Here is a 13,097-nt window from a genome sequence, read left to right on the forward strand (position 1 = left end):
ATTGTCATTCCTTAAATCTTCCAACCCAGTTGGAAGATTTCATAAAGGTGTATTATCAAATTTATTCATTCAATAAATAGTTACTGTATCTTTACTACTATGGTCTAGGTCAACCAAAAGACAAGGCAGCCTACTGAATGGAAGAAGATATTTCCAAATGATATATCTGATATTTTGGAATATATCCAAAATACATCAAAAATTCATACAACTCAAAATCAAAAACAATGAAAATTTGATTAAAATGGGCACAGGATCTGAATAGACATTTTTCTAAATTCATACAGATGGCCAACAGACATGAAAAGATACTCAGCATCACTCATCATCAGGTAAATGCAAATCAAAACCACAATGAGATTTAATCTCCCACCTGCCAGAATAGCTAAAAATCAAAACCTCAAGTAACAGCAAATGGTGGTGAGGATGTGGAGAAAAAGGAATCCTTGTGTACCATTGGTGGAAATGCAAATTGGTGTAGCCATTATGGAAAATATGAAGGCTCCTCAAAAATTTTTAAAAATAGAATTATCATATGATCCAATAATTCCACTACTGGGTATTTACCCAAAAAATATGAAAACACTGATTCAAAAAGACATGCATCCCTTGTGTTTATTACAGCATTATTTATAATAGCCAAATTATGGAAGCAGCCCAAACACCCATCAATAGATGAATATGTAAAGCTATTGTTAATTAATAATATTAAGTAATATTAAATAATACTGAATAATAATATTAAGTAATATTGGATATTACTCAGCCATAAAAAAGAATCAATCTTGCCATTTGCAACATGAACAGACCTAGAAGATACAATGAGAAGTGCAAAATGTCAAAGAGAGACAAAGACCATATGATCTCACTGATATGTGGACAAAATAAATGAGGGGCACCTGGGTGGATCAGTTGGTTAAGCATCTGCCTTCAACTCAGGTCATGATCCCAGAGTCCCGGGATCAAGCCTCACATTGGTCACCCTGCTCAGCAGAGAATCTACTTCTCCCTCTCCCTCTGTCCTCTCCCTGATTGTGTTCTCCCTCTCTCTCAAGTAAGTAAATAAAAACTTAAAAAGAAAAACAAAAACAAAAACAAAAAACAAATGAGCAAAGAAAAAAAGAAACAAAAAAATAGACTCAAAGAGTCTAACAAACTAGCGATTGCCAAAGGGCAGGCGGTGGGAGAATAAGTGAAACAGGTAAAAGAGATTAAGTGTACACATAACCATGGGGCACCTGGGTGACTCGGTTAGGCATCTACCTTCGGCTCAGGTCATGAACCTGAGCTCCTGGGATTGAGCCCTGCTCAGTGGGGACCTGCTCAGTGGGGAGTCAGGTGCCCTGCTCAGTGGGGACCCTGCTTCTCCTGCTCCCTGCCCCCTGCTTGTGCTCTCTCTCCCTCTCTCTCTCAAATAAATTAACTAAATCTTCAAAAAAAAGAGTACATGTATCATGAAGAGCACTGAAAAATGCATAGTTATTGAATAATTATATTGTACACCTGAAACCAATAGAACACTGTATGTTAATTACACTCAGTTGAATGACAAAAAGAAAAGAATGTAGTCTCCAAAAGTATTTGCTAAGACCCAAACTAAATGCACACTCATTTATACTCTATAAGCTGTGCTAGATTTTAAAGTATTTTTTTCTTCTGCAGTTATCAAATGAGGTTTCTATAACTAACAGCTTTGTGGAACAAACATCTTTTTTAGGATAGATTCTTTTTAACTTTTTTAAGTTTCATTTTAACTTTCACCAGAATAGCGAGCATTTTAAGAAATGTGCTTCTCAACCCTCCTTTTGCAAGCAGACCCTGCTCTTTTTTGCAAACAAATCTTAACACTGTTGGGGCCAATTCCATGTTAAAACCTGTTAAACCCCTAGGGCCTGCCTGGGCCTGCTTAGCCAGAGTGACTCCATGTTGCCTAGATAGCCATTTTGTTGCCTGGGTAGCCATTTATTTGCCGTGTTGCCTAGATAGCCATTTTGTTGTTTAATAAATGCCCAGCAGTTACTAGTATCAGTTCCAGGTAACCTTTACTAAAACACACAGGTAGAAGACATCCAATCAGCCAAAGCCACATATGTAGATGTCTGCGATTGCGCCCTATAAAAACTAGCCTGTAAGACCAAGGGGTGTCGCTCTCTTCAGAGGCGGTCCTGGCCGGTCAGTCTGACTTCTAATGCTTGGTATAGAATAAAGCTTTACATAACTTTCACTTTGTCTCAGCCTCATTCCCCTGGCCGGTCAGTCTAACTTCTAATGTGTGGCATAGAATAAGGCTTTGCGTAACTTTGTCTCAGTCTCGTTCCTTTGATAACAGACCCAACAAACACCTTCCTCCCTTTCCCACCATCCTCAACCACGTTACAGCACACATTATAGGTTGAAATATAAAACAAACTCACATAAAAAAAAAAGGGTTTAAATTTAAAATTCTTATAAATTTTAGATCATTGGTTCCCAAAACTATCTGCTTGTCAAAATCATTTGGGGAGTGTGTGTATGTGTGTGTGTGTGTGTGTGTGTGTCCCAGGGGAAGGGGGGAAGGTGGTGATTAATGTAGACTCCTCCGTCCACTCTAGACTTATCTCAAAATAGAATCTTGAAAGTAGGGCCCAAGAATCTGCATTTAAAGGACACCTGGGTGGCTCAGTGAGTTAAGCCTCTGTCTTCAGCTCAGGTCATGATCTCAGGATCCTGGGATCAAACCCCGCATCCTGCTCTCTGCTCAGCAGGGAGTGCTTCCCCCACCTCTCTGCCTGCCTCTCTGCCTACTTGTGACCTCTGTCTGTCAGATAAATAAATAAAATCTGTAATTTAAAAAAAGAGTCTGCATTTAAAATAAAATTTAGTATTAAAAAAAAAAGAAAAGAAAAAGAAAAAGCCTCCCCAGTTGATTCTGAAAAGTAGCGGGACTTGGGAGCCACTGTTATAAACTGTAAGGACTTTAAAAACTCAGAAACCATAAATCTGTCATGGCTGAGCAGTCAGGGAAAACTCCATGGCAGAACTGAGATTTGCCTGAGCCAAGTAGAATGTCAAGTATAGTAGACTGCACACCGACAGGCGGGGAGAGGGCACGGGGTTCTCTGGGAACGAGTAATAATATGACAAAGGTAAGAGGCAATATAAGCCGGTACATCTGTGGCTCTATGAGCTGATTGGATTCACCAGCAAGCAGAGAAGGTGCAGGGAGAAGTGATAAGAAATAGGTCAGAAAAACAGGCATCTTACAGTTAGTTTCAGTAGGTAATGGCTCAGGATTCAAGATAGATCAGTGTGACACAAAGAACAGGAGAAAGGGAGTCATGACCCTCCCAGAGTTTTAGCCCCGCTCTGAACTAACCAGTAGAAGCCCCGAGACAGGTGATTCTGGGTTATGATTCTGAGCAAAAGGAGATTTTTGTCCCCATTTGTGATTCTCAGTAAAATGAAAAGACAGGACTAAATGGTATCTGAGATTTCTTATAGATCTAGCCTTTATGATTCTATTTATAAGTCTCACTATTTCATCATTTCCAACGAATCCTTTTAAGCATTCTTTGCCGTTCTTTGAATTTTACTCCCATCCCTTATGGAGGGAATAAATCGCCTAGTAATGTGAGCCATGGCAGGTGGTATTTTCATTAATCTCACGGTAGGAAGTCCTGCGTCTACATTCTAGTAACAATCAAGCTGAAACAAAACACACCTTTCTCCAAGGCTAACTCTACAGACTTTGTGACCTTAACACAGATTTTTTTGACTGAGATAAGGTCTTAAAACACACAGACTAAAGATGGATTCATATGCCACCTTGACCTAGAAGAATAAAAGTCTGTAGCAAATAACATGTTAGATAAATCTGACCTGACAAGCACGTCTGCAGTAGTAGCCACTTTTCCCAAGGGACTGAGTGATATATGAAGACTAATATACTCATGGGATAATAAAGACTACACCCTCTATTTCCAAGTACACTTGATACCACCCCAAATCAATTTTCTCCTCTTTTTTGAAATTAGTTCCAATCTGTCAAGATCCATCCCTCTTTGGCCTCATCTCCAACCATGTCCCTTTTTCCATCATATTATTTAATGACAACCACTGCAAATCACAGAGATGAAGATTCCACGGAAGATAAAATTGTCGTTGCTGAGATAGAGAATTCAGTATTACCTACTCTAAAACTGTCTTGCTGAAAGCTGATGATATTATTCTCATAATTCTGAGGATAGTTCTTCTGTTATTTTCCATAAAGTATAGAATAAGGTCCAAAAAAGATTTCAAGGACAGAGGAATTATGATAAAGGTCTACAAACAAATCAAAAAGCAAGATGAAGTTAAGAAAGACTCTTTTTCTTAAGTATACTTAGTGCTAGGACTCTGTATTATATTAGGGATCTCTGGTGGTTTATCTGAGTTCCGAATAAAAGACTGACAGGATAAAAGCTGTCGAGGAAATAGAACGATTTACTCAGGAAGCCCTAGTTCTGTCCCTCCTATATGATTTGTGTCCTGACAAATGATCTATTTAAAAGTGATGCCAGGAAGTGCCTGGGTGGCTCAGTCATTAAGTGTCTGCCTTCAGCTCAGGTCGTGATCCCAGGGTCCTGGGATCCAGTCCTGCATCGGGCTCTCTGCTCAGCGGGGAGCCTCCTTCTTTCTCTCCCACTCTCCTTGCTTGTGCTCTCTCGCTGTGTCTCTCTCTGTCAAATAAATAAATAAAATCTTTTAAAAAATTAAAAAACAAAAGTGATGGCAGGAGGTAATGGAACTGACTTCCTATTAAAAAAAAAAAAATCTCCCCAGGAGAAGAGCATCATTAACATATCCTTAAAGTTTACTGACCCATGTTTATTATAATTAGAATAATTTATAAGTATATACATAACAGAATTTCAAAAGCAAGTCAGCTAGTGGATAAGGAAAATGTTACAAAGCAAAATCTTGTATAGACTTTTTATAGTGGACATAAAGCTGACCCCATATGTGATAAATAATGGTCTTTCTTAGCTATAAATTATCAGAGTTAGGTTTATGGAAAATCAGATTTGAACTAGACTTTGGGGGATCAGCACAGTTAAAGACCTTAATATTTTGATGGTACTGCCTGAATGTCCTATCTGTTCTACCACCCAAGTGAATTTTACCTTTGTTCCCTTCTCTCCATCTGCTCTACCACTGTCCTGGTTCCAGCCACCATCATCTCTTACCTATATGCCTACCACAGCCTCCTTTCTGTTTTCTCTTTGGCCCAATCCAATCTATTGATCATGTCAGCCTACTTACCATTCCCAAGTGCTTTCCACCTCATTGCCCTTGGTGTAGCTTTCACTGTTGTAATGTGTCTGGCACATTAGCTGCCCAATAAATATATGTTGAATCAATGAATAATTGTTTCTTCTTACGGTTTCTAAGTTCCACAAGAACAGAGACCGCATTTGTTTAATTCCCCCATTCTATTTCCAGAAGCCAGCATAGCACGTGAGACCTAGTGGGCATTCCATAAGTATCTACCAAAAGAAAACAAGAAGGAAGAAAGGAAAGAAGGGAGGAATGGAAGAAGGGAGGGAGGAAAAAATTGAGCAAATACCAAGTCTGCTACATGAGTTTTGCTTTAAGAACATGTTATTATCCTCATTATTATTATGATAATTCTTGATTTCTTTGGAAGCACATAGCACCACAATGACATATCCGGGAATAAAATAGGAAGCCTATTTGGCCCTATTAGAATTCTTTTATAAATATTTGACAAAATGTGCTATTCTGAAAAACAACAAATAGTAATAAAAATTTCATAATTTCACCTAAATTGGCCCCAAAGCATTATCAGCAATACCTACAGTCTGTATTTCTAAATGCTACCTAATAACTAAATATGCATGTTTTCAACCATGTTGACAAGCTGTTTACTTGAATCTTAAGAACAACTAAGCACAAGATAGAAACTATCTTCTAACAACCACATCCAGTAGTTTGATTCCTATGAAATAATTGCAAATGCTCAGAGAAACATCATGTTTCTAATGCCAGAGGTAGTATTACTTCAGTGACACTATCCAAATGAATTGTGCTTCTTGTTTAGTACAGCAAGAGATATGCCTTTATCTGTTGGATTTAACAAATATGTATCATCCAGGCTGCTTCATATTTAGTACCCCAGGGTATACAATGCAGTAGTAATGGAGGATGAGAGAAAAATTGTTTCGCACTCTTCCTTACAAATTCGGCTGCAGACAGGGCATACAAACAAACAAAAGAAAATAAAATAATACCATTATCCTGCCTTCCAGTTAATCCCTGATTACATTTTTGTCATCCTTTTCTACTTAATGTATTTTAAGTAGTCATTCATGCAATTAATTAATAAATATTTAAAATATTTATTGATTGCCTACTATCTGGTAGTCCTTGTTCTAGGTACTGGCAATATTACTACAAACATAACAGTTAAAATGTCTGCTCCCATGGGACTAACATACTGGTAATGGAAATAGGTAATAAATAAGTATATAATACAGGAATGTAAGGATTTTGGCGAGGTAGTGTAATACACAGAAATAGGAACAGCAGGAAAAGAAAATATTGAAGAGAATCCCAAGTGTGATTTTAGATGTATTCAATTTATAAGGGCCATTAGCTCATCTGAGTTGTGATGGTACCATAACGTTTCTAATGGTTTATCATCTGCTTTTCCACTTGGTCTTTTATGGGTACTTTCATTCAAAAATACCCATTTCTATTTGTTGATCTTGAAAATCTACCTGTTCCTGAATATTTGTCTCCTTTTTTATAATTAAAAATAAGAGTTATCAGAAATTCTTTATATGTATATTTTAGACATACCTATTTATTTTACTACACTAGTTTCTTTTTTTTTTAAGATTTATTTATTTGATACAGAGAGAGAGAGATCACAAGTAGTCAGAGAGGCAGGGAGAGGGGGGAAGCAGGCTCCCCGCTGAGCAGAGAGCCCGATGCGGGGATGGATCTCAGGACCCTGAGATCAGGACCTGAGCCGAAGGCAGAGGCTTAACCTACTGAGCCACCCAGGTGCCCCATATTTTACTATAGTAGTTTCTAAACATGAAAATACTTGATCAAAGAAGAAGCACATTTTAATGCTTTTGTTTTTTATTGGTCAATTTTTTTCTCCAGAATGATTATGTCAATTTTGCCACTGGTTTCCCATTAAGAATTTTTTTTCTTTTTTAAAAAATAAAGCATTTCTTTTTTATGTTTCATATAATACAGAAATTAAAGCTAACATTCATTGGGAAATTAATGCCTGCCAAGTGTTATCCATTTGCATGTATCATTTCATTTGGAAGTTAAGAAATTAAAGTTTTAAAGAGTTAAGAAATCACCATCAGCTACTAAGTCAGGGCTAACATCTGAACTCGGGTCATCTGGTTTCATAACCTGTTTCTATTAAACCGTAACACTATACACAACTTGATTAATAACTGATTGGTAATTAGTGTTTAAAATGCAATATTAATACATTTTTATATGTTTACTTGGAGGGGGTTGGTCATTTTCATGCTGTCAACTCATTCATGTGTTTATTTATTCTCTACCATGACTCTGTGGAAATAACATTGAGTGAGAAGAGACATGGGTTCAAAGCTCGTAGAGGACATGCAGCCCAGTGCAGGAAAGAGAGCAAATTCAGGCTGAGAAAGAACCGCAGGCAGGGTCAAGCATAGATTTGTTGTTGAAGTCCATTCCCAGTATCAGCAACTGTGGAAGGTCAGGGCCAGGACTACTGCTCAGGAGGGCCCTCAGCTGGACTCTGTAGTCAAAGTTGAAAGTCCTTGAGCCCTGTGGCTCAATAGAAACCCTACTCTTAAATCCCAGAAGTCAAGTGTGAGTTACGGAGCAATCACGGGACAAGGGCAATGTTTTAAGACAGGATTTAGGGTACAATGTTGTGGCTCCTTGAGTTGAAAGGTGTGATGGTTAATTTTACCTGTTACCCCGACTGGGCTAAGGGATGCTCAGATAGCTGGTAAAACATTATTTCTGGATGTGTCTGTGAAGGAGTTTCTAGAAGAGATTAACATTTGAATTGTTGAACTGAATATAGTAGATGGCCCTTTCCAGGGTAGGGCATCTTCAGTCCCCTGAGGACCTGGATAGAACAAAAAGAACACTCTGGCTGCTTGAGCTGTATCTTGACATAGAGACAGACACAGAGAGATAGAGATAGGGATAGAAAATAAAAATCCTATTGGTTCTGCTTCTCTGGAGCATCCTAATACAGAAGAGAATACAAATATGAGCACTAGGAATTCACAGCTACTCTGCCCGGCAGGACCCCCACCCATATGAATGGGGAGACCCAGGGTGCACTTCCATATGGGATAAGGAAAGTACATGGTGGGTTATCCACTTTACCAAGAGAACATTTGCTCTCTCAAAAGCCCGCTTTCTACCAAGTCACTAACTTGCAAACACCTTGGGTTTCCACAGCTTAGAAAAGCAGCATTTTACGGAGAAGCAAATAGCATCTCTACATCAACAAAACTATGAGCAAAGTGACCTTTGATCAATCACATCATCAGAGACTGAAAAATCTGCCATTAGAAGTGATTCCTGAAAAAAATAATAAATTGAAAAATTCCCACCAGTTCCACCAGAACCAGAAAACAGATGGTATCCGTGGAAGGCAGTGCACAGAGGCATGCACACCAAAACGGGCCCAAGAGCACCATCTTTTTTTTTTTTAAGATTTTATTTATTTGACAGAGGGAGAGAGATCACAAGCCAGCAGAGAGTCAGGCAGAGAAAGGGGAGGAAGCAGGCTCCCTGCTGGGCAGAGAGTCTGATGTGGGGCTTGATCCCAGGACCCCGAGATCACGACCCGAGCTGAAGGCAGAGGCTTAACCCACTGAGCCACCCAGGCACCCCCGAGAGCACGATCTTAATACACGGAGGAGCTGTCCTTCTTTTGTGTTTGTTTGTTTGTTTGTTTGGGATTTTATTTATTTTTTTGACCCAGAGAGAGCACACAAGCAGGGGAGGGGCAGAGGGAGAAGGAGAAGCAGACTTCCCCGAAGAGCAGGGGGTCGGACATGAGACTCAATCCCAGGACCCTAAGATCATGACCTGAGCTGAAGGCAGACACTTAACTGACTCAGTCACCCAGGCGCCCCTGGGGAATTGTTCTTATCAGCTGCTTAGTGTAAAGAACTAGATGTGCCCGGGAATCCCTGTGCAGCCTATATAGTATTTTCTGTATAATAATTCCCGGCATTTGCCATTATTTAGCTAACATCAAGTCAAGTGTATGTAGTTTCATTAGAAAGCATAGATTCAGTCTCATTGAATCCTTTTGTCATCTTCCTAAATTCTGAGCTAAGAACCCCCCCCCAAAGTGTGACTGTATGAATTCCTGAAGAGTGAAGTCCAGTTCCTGGCACCTAAAATGAGCAGAACCAGATGCATATCCTTTCTCCCAGAATGTTGTCTGCAGCCTTATTTCTCCCGGGCATGCCATACTACACTTTCATATTCACCATTTCATTTCTTCCTTACAACAGTCTCTGTGAATTAAGCAAGGACAAATATTACTAAGCCCCCATAAAGAAAGGAGGAACTAAGACTCAAAATAGGTCACTTGTCCAAGGTCACCCAACCAGTCAGTGAGGACTAGAATTCTGGCTTCTATTTGACCACAAACCCAGCTCTTTTCTATCTCATCAGACTTTTTGTAGCTCAAAATGATTTTTAAGGTTCAGGAGGAGAAGAAGCATTAAGACTCAAGTTCAGGGCACCTGGGTGGCTTAGTTGGTTAAGCAACTGCCTTCGGCTCAGGTCGTGATCCTGGAGTTCTGGGATAGAGTCCCGCACCAGGCTCCCTGCTCCATGGGGATTCTGTTTCTCCCTCTGACTTTCTCCCCTCTCATGCTCTCTCACTCTCTCGCTCTCTCTCTCTCAAATAAATAAATAAAATATTTTTTAAAAAGACTCTTAAGTTCGATAAGGTTATCATCAAACTTGCTTTTTAAAATGGACGTAATGCAGTTGGTCACAGAGGCTATAAAAACTCTCCCCGTGGCTCTGAGAGCCTTGTTTACTGCTCATTGATCGCCGTGACAATGCTACCATAAATAACCCCAGATAAATTGCTATGTATAATCACAGAAGACATCCATATGCATGAGTCACCTGTCAGCTCTCCAATCCCATCATTTCCAATACCTGTCAACATGTCATTAAGGAATCTCTGAGTTTGTGACACAAAACTTAGTCTCTCAAGAAGTTGAAAATCACACCATGCTACACAGATGTGTGGTGGAAGAAAACGGAATAAGAAGTGCCCACTATTTGGGAGGAAGAATGTGTGTGGATCTGGCAGGTCACTCTGAGCTTTCTTTGTCCCACCCCCACAGGGCAAGGATCCAGCCTCAAGGATAGAAATTCAAATCTACTTTGTACTTGTGGTTAAACAATATCCACTGACTCACACCACATGAACCACAGGAGGCAAGGCCTAGAATGTTCTCAGAATCATCTAGGACAAACTACCAAATGGAAACTTACCCTGATGCCACGGTGTTATGTCAGCCACAGCAGTTTTTCAGGAAAGGCTTGAGTCACTTGAGCATGGTTGGCTGTCATGGCTCAGTAGAAGAGGTTTAGGCTTGAGAGGTCCTCAGTAATATAAGGGCGGGTAAGAAGGCAAAGCCAGGCCAGCCTCCAGGCCAGCAAGGTAAGCGGAATGCAATTCCTCAAACCCAGGAACAGATGATGAGAGTCCCATCAGGCAAGGGCCAGGAATCAAACAACTCACAGCAAGAGGGAGGCAGATGAAGCAGCAATCCACAGAGACAACCCACAAGTAAGGGGAAGCGAGAGAAGTACGGGTCCCAGTAACTAAAAGGCTCAAAGCCTGAGGGGAAAAGTGAGTCGGTCCAAGACCTCAGTAGATGAGGCGGCATGTTGTAAACCTGATTCTGAGACAAGATTTGTCTCATCCAAGGGCCTCTTACACGCTGGCTGGCAAGTCTCAGCACACAGCTGCGAAGAGCTGAGTGGCTTCACCTGTCTAGCAGACAGCTTCTGGTGGATCCGGAAACAGAGAAGCCAAAATAAAAGCTCAAGTAAGAGCTAGATTGCATTTTTTTAATTAATCTAGTAAGTGTATATGAATAAATGCACATGCCATTTAAATAAGGTTAAGAATGCACAAAACTACACTCTGAATCGATGTCATGCCATGCCATTTAAATAAGGTTAAGAATGCACAAAACTACACTCTGAATCGATGTCATGCCTGTAGGAAATGACCAACATGGGTAACAATAATAATGATACTAATAATAACATTGCTACATGCCAGATAACGTTTTTGTGGAGAGCAACAAAACAACCATAGCCATAGTAATAGCTAATTTGATCAAGCAGCTGTCAACCACCAGGCTCTGTTCCTAGGTACTTTACTTGTGATATCTTCATTCCTCTAAATAATTCCCAGTTGGGTATAACTCTTATCTCCATTTCAGGGGAACTGAGGCATTAAGTAATCTTCTCAAGGTCACACAGCTAGTGAGTCTGGGTTTGAACCCACATTTTCCAACCTCAGCAGACTTACCTATACCTATTAGGAAGGACTAGCATGATACTAAATCTTGTGATGATCAAAGGAGAGAGGAAAATAAAATGTTCACTCTACACTTCAAAATCCCCATTCTCAGTTTTTTTTTATATATTTTATTTATTTATTAAAGAGATAACAAGTGGAATGGAGAGGCAGAGAGAGAGGGAGAAGCAAGCTCCCCACTGAGCAGGGAGCCTGATGCAGGGCTCAATTCCAGGACCCTGAGATCATGACCTGAGCCCAAGGCAGAGGCTTAAATGACTGAGCCTCCTAGGTGTTCCAACTGCTTTCTTAATTGATTCCATCTAGCAAATAGCCTAAAATTCTCATCTTCCTTCCCATCATGTACTTCCTCTGATATCTGAAAATGCTAAGGATGGAAAAATGGTTAAGGAATTACCATTTACTGAAATTTATGTCATGCCTGAGTCCCACATTCTCTGCCCAATACTGTATATATGTGACCCGATTGAGCAGGAACCTTTAAAATGTTCATTCCTCTGTTCAGCCCCTCCAAAGTCAGGCAGAAGATCTGAGTGTCCCCTTACTAGCAGCCATTGCTGCACAAAGCCAGGGCGCAAACACCAAATCGTGCCACAAGACATAAGCGGAAAGGCAGGTTTCAGAGACAGGGGTAGATGAAAAATGGAAGGTAGAAACAAGAAGAGAACATGTGGCAATCTTGATGAACACAGCAAAATATGAGCTCTACAGAAGGCTCCCAGGTGCTAGGTGTTTGTGATAGACCTTGGTCTGTATTCAAAGAGTCAAGTATTCAAAGAGCCTCGAGTAAAAGAGAAAATTCTTTGAACTGCTCAAGGCTGGGACAAGCTCAGCTTTCCACATTTCGGGCGTGGTAAGCATAAAGTTCTCTCAAAACTATCTTTCCAACCAGTAACAAATATATGGGGACAGTAACTCCTTGTCTACCATCAGATTCTGAAAAATGATAAGAAGTAGAGGATATATCGAGAAGAAGTGAAGAGTGAATGTTATCATGCGCGTGAGAGCAGAGGAGAGCTAAGTGGCGGTTCCCATTCCATCTGTCTACTCTAACCTTTCTCCAGAGGGCGTCTGACACATTAAGAAGGCACAAGAAAGCAACCAATTAAACATCTGTCACCACTTTCCCTTTAGTGTTTAATTTGAAACAACTTTCTATTTCCTTCTAAATGAGAGTTGATTATTCAGGCTGCTCTGTACATGACTTTGGCTTGGCCCAGACTAGCATTAATCAGCCAATGCATCACTGCTGAAGCCTGCTGGTTCAAGAAGATGGAAAAGAAACATTTTCACACTGGTTTACAAAGCCGCCTGGGTAAGCATTTCTTCCATTGACAGCAACAAGATTAATGAATACAACCACCTGGTTGGTGCTACCAAAATTACCCTCAAGCTGAATTTCAAACACTGCTAACCAAGGAACCAAAAATCACATAATGAAACATAGCTAATGTCTGTATAGCAACAGATCTGTTAGGGATTGTGGGAAATGCTT

General features: G+C 40.1%; 1 long non-coding RNA gene across 1 annotated transcript; it reads right to left on the reverse strand.

Moving 5' to 3' along the window:
- Window positions 1–298: 298 nt before the first annotated feature.
- LOC116590002 lies at window positions 299–11,257 on the reverse strand. The gene is made up of 3 exons (XR_004285478.1): window positions 11,248–11,257; window positions 2,215–2,218; window positions 299–399 (listed from the first exon to the last, which is right to left on the reverse strand). It is a non-coding gene; the product is annotated as an uncharacterized LOC116590002 (long non-coding RNA).
- Between the last annotated feature and the right edge of the window lie 1,840 nt (window positions 11,258–13,097).

The sequence above is a fragment of the Mustela erminea genome, chromosome 5, assembly GCF_009829155.1.
Source record: "Mustela erminea isolate mMusErm1 chromosome 5, mMusErm1.Pri, whole genome shotgun sequence".
Lineage (NCBI taxonomy): Eukaryota > Metazoa > Chordata > Mammalia > Carnivora > Mustelidae > Mustela > Mustela erminea.